The sequence below is a fragment of the Nyctereutes procyonoides genome, unplaced genomic scaffold (assembly GCF_905146905.1).
Source record: "Nyctereutes procyonoides isolate TBG_1078 unplaced genomic scaffold, NYPRO_anot_genome, whole genome shotgun sequence".
Lineage (NCBI taxonomy): Eukaryota > Metazoa > Chordata > Mammalia > Carnivora > Canidae > Nyctereutes > Nyctereutes procyonoides.
Genome location: NW_026575126.1, coordinates 31,225,058 through 31,231,478, shown reverse-complemented (window position 1 = coordinate 31,231,478; position 6,421 = coordinate 31,225,058). Strand labels below are relative to the sequence as shown.

At 36.4% G+C, this 6,421-nt stretch overlaps 1 pseudogene; it reads right to left on the bottom strand.

Annotated features, from left to right (window-relative positions):
* Positions 1-4,325: 4,325 nt before the first annotated feature.
* Positions 4,326-6,140, bottom strand: LOC129520122 (T-complex protein 1 subunit zeta-like; annotated as a pseudogene).
* Between the last annotated feature and the right edge of the window lie 281 nt (positions 6,141-6,421).

Here is a 6,421-nt window from a genome sequence, read left to right as displayed (position 1 = left end):
ATGTAGACTTTTATGGTTTACAATGTCTTAGCATGTATGAGGGTATTCTATTTTTGTAATATTTTTGAAGAATTGAGGGCACATAATATCACCATCTGAAGAACTGAGTCTCAAACTTGTTCTATGATTTTCCAATTTATCATGTAAGTAGTAGGTTTAAGGTTTTAACTTACTTTTTCTAAAGGTTTATCTCACTTCCTTTCCATGGTGCCACAACATTGTATTTTTGATGGTGGAAAATGGTGAGAGGTGAGATCATGATGTAGACTATTGTTAATTTTTGCTTACCTAATTTGTAATGTCAAAAAATCTGTATTCAAATGAGACATTATTGTTAGGTGAAAAAATGTTGGCTCTTTTCCCCCTAGAAAATATTAGTACTCTTAGATATATTAGGTATGATAGACTAATTGGAAATTACAGTGAAAATGAAAAATCCTCTAAAAGGGCAAATTTGAACTGGTAGAAGAAATAATAATAGTAAAAAGCTTGAAAAAGAATTACCAGAACATATGCAATGGAGAAATGAAAGAAAAGAATCCAGGAAAATGAATGGCACCTCAGAGACCTTTAGGACATCATTGAAAGTACCAAGATATGCTTAATGGGAGTACCAGAATGAAAAAAGAAATAGAAAAGAGGATTAAAAATTACAAGAACTCTTACAAGAAACATTAAAGGAAGTTATTCAAGAAAGTGTCACCAGATATAATTCTAATTGATATAAAGATTGCCAGAAAGGTAATTACATAGTAACTAAAAAAAGATATATTTCTTCTCTGTTGTTGTCTTTATTGATTTTTACAGAAAATACCATAAGAAATATCCATAAAATTGAACTGTTGGCCCTAGAGCACAGGGAGACATATCATCTTTGACAATAAGAGCACAAATTAGGGTGAGGGAGTGAGCTATAATGAAGTAAGGAAGTGACATCAGATATTAACTCTACTCCACAGGAAAAAATGAAAGGTACCAAAAATAGTAAATAAGGAAGTAGATTAAAGAACAAAACAAAACAAAAAACACTGCAGGGATGCCTGGGTGGCTCATTGGTTGAGCATCTGCCTTTGGCTCAGGGCGTGATCCTGGGGTCCTGAGATCAAGTCCCCCGTCAAGCTCCCCACAGGGAGCCTGCTTCTCCCTCTGTCTATGTCTCTGCCTCTCTCTGTGTGTCTCTCATGAATAAATAAAATAAAATCTTTAAAACAAACACTATAAATATATTTTTCTTTTTTCTTTTCTTAGTTCCTTCAAGAGACCTAAAATTATATAAAGCAAGGATTATAACACTATATTGTTGGATTAGAAACATACATAGATGTAATATAGTTGACAATAATAGCACAAAGGAAGGAGAACGAAAGAAACCATCTATATCTCACTGCAATTGTTTGTATAAATCTCAAGTAGATTGCAATAAATTGGGCTGTATGCTATAATCCACAGATCAACCATAAGAAAATAACTCCAAAAGCATACAGCTAAAAAGAAGATGGTATATACCTGGCTAGTATTGGTTCAGGTGCCACATTTGACCTAGTGTATGATTCAGTGACTTTGGCTAACATGACTAGTTATCTGCCAAAATTCCTTTTTCCTTTTCTACCATATATAAAAATAGAGCTGAGGAATAGCTCACTAGCTGAGAATACTGTATTTCAGCTTCCCTTTTCAATTAGGTATGGCCATATGACTAATTTTTGTCAGTGGACCGCACACAGAAAGCCCTAGTCTCTCAAGAAATGGATGTGATTCCTCCAGGCTCTATTTACCCTTCTGCTGGCTAAATACACATTTCCAATAGGCTTTAGAGGTTAGTAGAATCACCAAATGGGAAATATCATGAATCTCCAAATCCCTACCTACAGGGTAATTTCCCACCATCCTGTAACACCTACCCTTAATTCACATGTAAGTGACTAATACAGTTCTACTATACTGGAGCTATTAATATTTTTGTGTTTATTTTATTTTTTATTTTTTTTAAAGATTTTATTTATTTATTCATGAGATACAGAGAGAGAGAGAGGCAGAGAGGCAGGGACACAGGCAGAGGGAGAAGCAGGCTCCATGCAGGGAGCCTGACATGGGGCTCGATCCCAGGACTCCAGGATCACACCCTGGACGTGAAGGCAGGCATCAAACCTCTGAGCCACCCAGAGATCCCCTATTTTATTTTTTAATAGCAATTTAGCAGCACTAATTGACACAGCTCCTGACTATAGTCTCAACAGATCCTCGTCAATGGCAAAGAGGTTCTCTTCCAAAGAAAATCAGAATTTAATTTATAAGGAAAAGGAATTCTTGCTGTGGGGGCTTCCACATTTTAGATATTTTAATATTGTGCTAAGTAATTTATATGTATTTTACACATAATTACAAGCAATTTTATTGAAATTATTTGCATTCATCATCGTATGCCAATTCTATAAGGTAATTATTATCATCTCATTTGTTCAGAAGAGAAGAAAGCTAAAAACAGCCAAGTATATTGAATATTTGTGTTTTAACCAAAATCTTTTTAGCTCTAAAAACAATTTTAACCACTCCTTCACCCACTTTGAGCTAAATTGCTTTGGGTAATTTGTAAGATTCTGGTTTTATTGTTAACTGATTCTAAAAGTGATTGTTCTTGAGATTTTATTTCACTCATTTTATACAATGCCTTTTAAAAGACAATTTTAATTACATTAAAATGACCTAAAACTTAACTTTCATGGCAATTCACTTTTTTCCAATACATTTAATTCCTTCTCTAAAACCTATCCATTTTATTTAAAAAACCAGCTATCATGACTAAAGAAAGAAAAATTGGCAGATAATATTTCCTTTGAATTTGCCTGCCAAAATTTCATTCAATCTGAGCTATCAGAAACTAAACTTTGTGCTAAGTAATACCTGAAGATAGGACCCACTAAGCTTTTTATTATAGTTTAACACTCTATGATCCCAGAAATGAAATGCTGTGACCCAGGCCAGACCAAATCATGAGAATTGTGATGACTGCCGACCTAAGTTAGTACGGCAGTATGTCTGTCTTTTAAATATACTTAGGCCATTTCACCATGGAAGAAAGACAAATTTACCGGTCAGCTGTGACCACTCACTTACTCTGAAGTCCCACGTATAACCTTCCCCCAGGAAACCCTGTTGGTTCTACTTTAAGAGTGCGATCTGCACCTGCCCACTTTCCCCCTCCTACACTGCTGGCACCTCCCTAGGGGCCCTTCTTACCCCTTCCTCTGCTGACTGCAGTAACCTTCTCACTGCTCTCTGCTCCATCCCTGTCCTTCCTCTGTTTATTCTCAACACCACAGTCAGAGCTGTCCTTTCAAAATATGAACCTGAACAATTCCATCTTCCCCAAAAATACCACCCATGGCTCTCACTAATTCACTTACAATATACTTAAATTATAGAATAACTTTATTGGCCCTACACAATTAGTCCCACCTTCTCATCTCCTCTTATTTCTCCTCCTTGCTTCTGGAAAACCATGCTAATCAAACACTTGAAGTGACCACTTCCTGCCTTCCATCCTTCCCACTGTCACTGCCTCTGCTTCACATGTATTCCCCTAGTTTTCACAATGCTTGCTCTCTCAGCTTCAAGTCCACTCAAATACCATAGGCTCACTAAGGCCGACCTACTAATCTGTGTAAAATTCAATGTACATTCAAGGACTCTTTCCATTGCTGAAACACCTAATCCTGCTCTGTGTTTTCTTTTCTTCTATGGCACTTCCTACTGTTATATAATTTAGTTAAGATAAATTTTAATAAATAAAATGATTTTATATTTATACTTACATGTTTAATTTTATGTTACCATAATATGCATGGTTAATATAATGTATTTTTTACATATATAAATAATATAAAATATAAGCTTCACAAGCACAGAGGTGTTTGTTTCATTTATTTATTTATTTATTTTATTGTTATTTGTTTTTCAAGAAGCATTTAACATGGTAGATGACATACTTATCTAGCATGATACTTTTATATCACTGAAGCTAAAGCAAATCATCCTGTTCATTGGGTAAAAACAGACTGCTTAATGTGTGGATACTGTAGTGCAATTTTTAAAAATACTGTAATTATAATTTCAGAACTTCAGAATGTGTGTGTTCTCATATATATGTGTGTGTGCGTGTGTGTGTGTGTTCTCTATATATATATATATGTTATAGAGATAGATAGATAAAGAGAGAGAGAAAAATCCCTTTGAAAATTATTTGAAACTTAAAAAAATTCCATAGCTATATTCTTACGATCACTGTACAGTCTTCATGACTCAGATGACACAGGGGAAGCATCAATTCAACCTTTTAGAGAACACATTCCAGCTCATGTGATCTCGTCAACTAGGAGAACAGTGGTGGCAATCACAGTGCAGGAGTGAAGAAGCAGTTTCTTCACACAGTGGTTATCCCATATGCCCATGTCTGCTGCTATACCATTGGCTCACCTGTGTTCAAGTCCACAACCACAGATTGATCTGATTCTGAATGTTCTGCTTGAACTTTTGTCTTTCCTGAAGGTCAAAACCAGAGTTCTAAGCAAGAACCATGGGAAAATAAACAAGTGCTTGAACTCCAAGTTGAGCCCTGCCCTTTACACATGGCTTATATTTAATCAAGGTTTCTCCACTGCCACCTCCACTGCCCCATGCCCCACCCCCTGGAACTATATAGCTATCATCAATAGTATTTTTAACATCTTGCAAACCATCTCATATTGCATCTTTTTAAAGATTTAATTATTTATTTTAGATGGAGAAAGAGTGAGTTTGTAGGGTGAGGGGCAGAAAGAGAGAGCAAATCCTGAAGCACTTCCCACTGAGCATGGAGCTAGACACAGGGCTTGATCTCAGGACACTGAGATCAGGACCTGAGCTGAAATCAAGAGTTGGACTCTTAATCAACTGAGCCACCCAGGCACCCCTCTTATTCCATCTTTGATATGAATGAGGGTGTACTTATTTGGCACTTTGACCAATAATGTGACAGAGTGTGAGGATTGTTACATTTCTCAATAAAGGTGAATTTATTTCTCTCAATGTATACTCATAACCAAGTCTTGTATGTCTGGAACAATCAGAATTTAGGTCACCAAAGGAATTTAGAGCTACTCCACCACAAGCAAGTCAGCCTTTCTATGGTTCTTTCTTTAGCTCTACTCAGAGCTACTATGCCTTCTTTTGCAAGAGCATAAGGAAAAGCTGTTAGTTCCCTTTTGATTAATAACAACAAATACTTTATCTGAATCACCACAGACTTTCATTTTCATTTCTATCATTTTTTTAACTCTGTCTTCAATGGATTTTCTTTCAGATTTTACAATTTTTTCTCTCTCTTGTGCACTCTTGTAAAAAAAAAAAAAACAGAAGACCCTTCTTGCTTTTTCATATCACTAATGACACATTGCCTATGAGGATGTATGCATCTTCAACTCTCTATTTTTCATATCATGATGCTGTGCCTCATGGTCCCAAACAAGACTTCTGATTAAGCTTGTATCAGTTTCAGATTTATGTTTCATCTCCATGATCTCAACCACAAAGAAGTCAATAATGGCAAAAGTGGAGTCCACAACAGACTCTGAAGGCATCAACAAGAACAAACAACAGACAAAAAACATCAGCAAGTTCAGCATGAATGTTAGTGTGAAGAAATGTTCTGGCCACATCTATAAGTGTTTCCCTGTCCATTTCTTTGCTTACTTTGACTTTTTCCAAAAAACTAAAGTTCCTTTTCCTTTGCAGCTTCAAATCCTGTTATTATTCGGGATGAAGAACTTCAGAAATGTAGGGAGCCTGTTTCAGCAGCTCTCCAATGGTAGGGACATTGGACATGATACCATCACCAGTTATAACGCCATACTGGGCAGTTACTTTGGCTTATATGGTGGCGGTGGCTGTTGTGTGTTGAATTTGCATTTCACGAAGCAGCACATTACCATATTTAGTTAGCTTGATGTCTCCAGCACCAGAAACAAGCATCCTCATGGTGCCCTTGGGCTCCAAGTTGGTCCTCAGCACATCCTACAGCCCCTGGGCTGCACTGATGTTGACCACCAGTGCTGCCGGGGCTTGGTCACCTTGGCTTTGTGATTCAGGATCTTCACATCTACCATAGCTAACTAGGTGCACAGGAGGAGCTATTGCATTTTTTTTTAATGAAAATAGTGCCTAGTACAGAATTGACTCTCAATATTATTTGATAAAGAACACATCTGGTCATTTAATTAAATAACAAGTGTTTGCTCTCAAGTGGTATTGGAAGGCTTAATGCCAGTTTTTAAAATTTCTTTTGATTTGTTTGAAGAAGGCTCTATAATAGCATTTTAATACAGCAGTATCTCATTCTAACAAAACAGGGAGATGTTGCCCACATATTCACCACTTTGAGTGATTA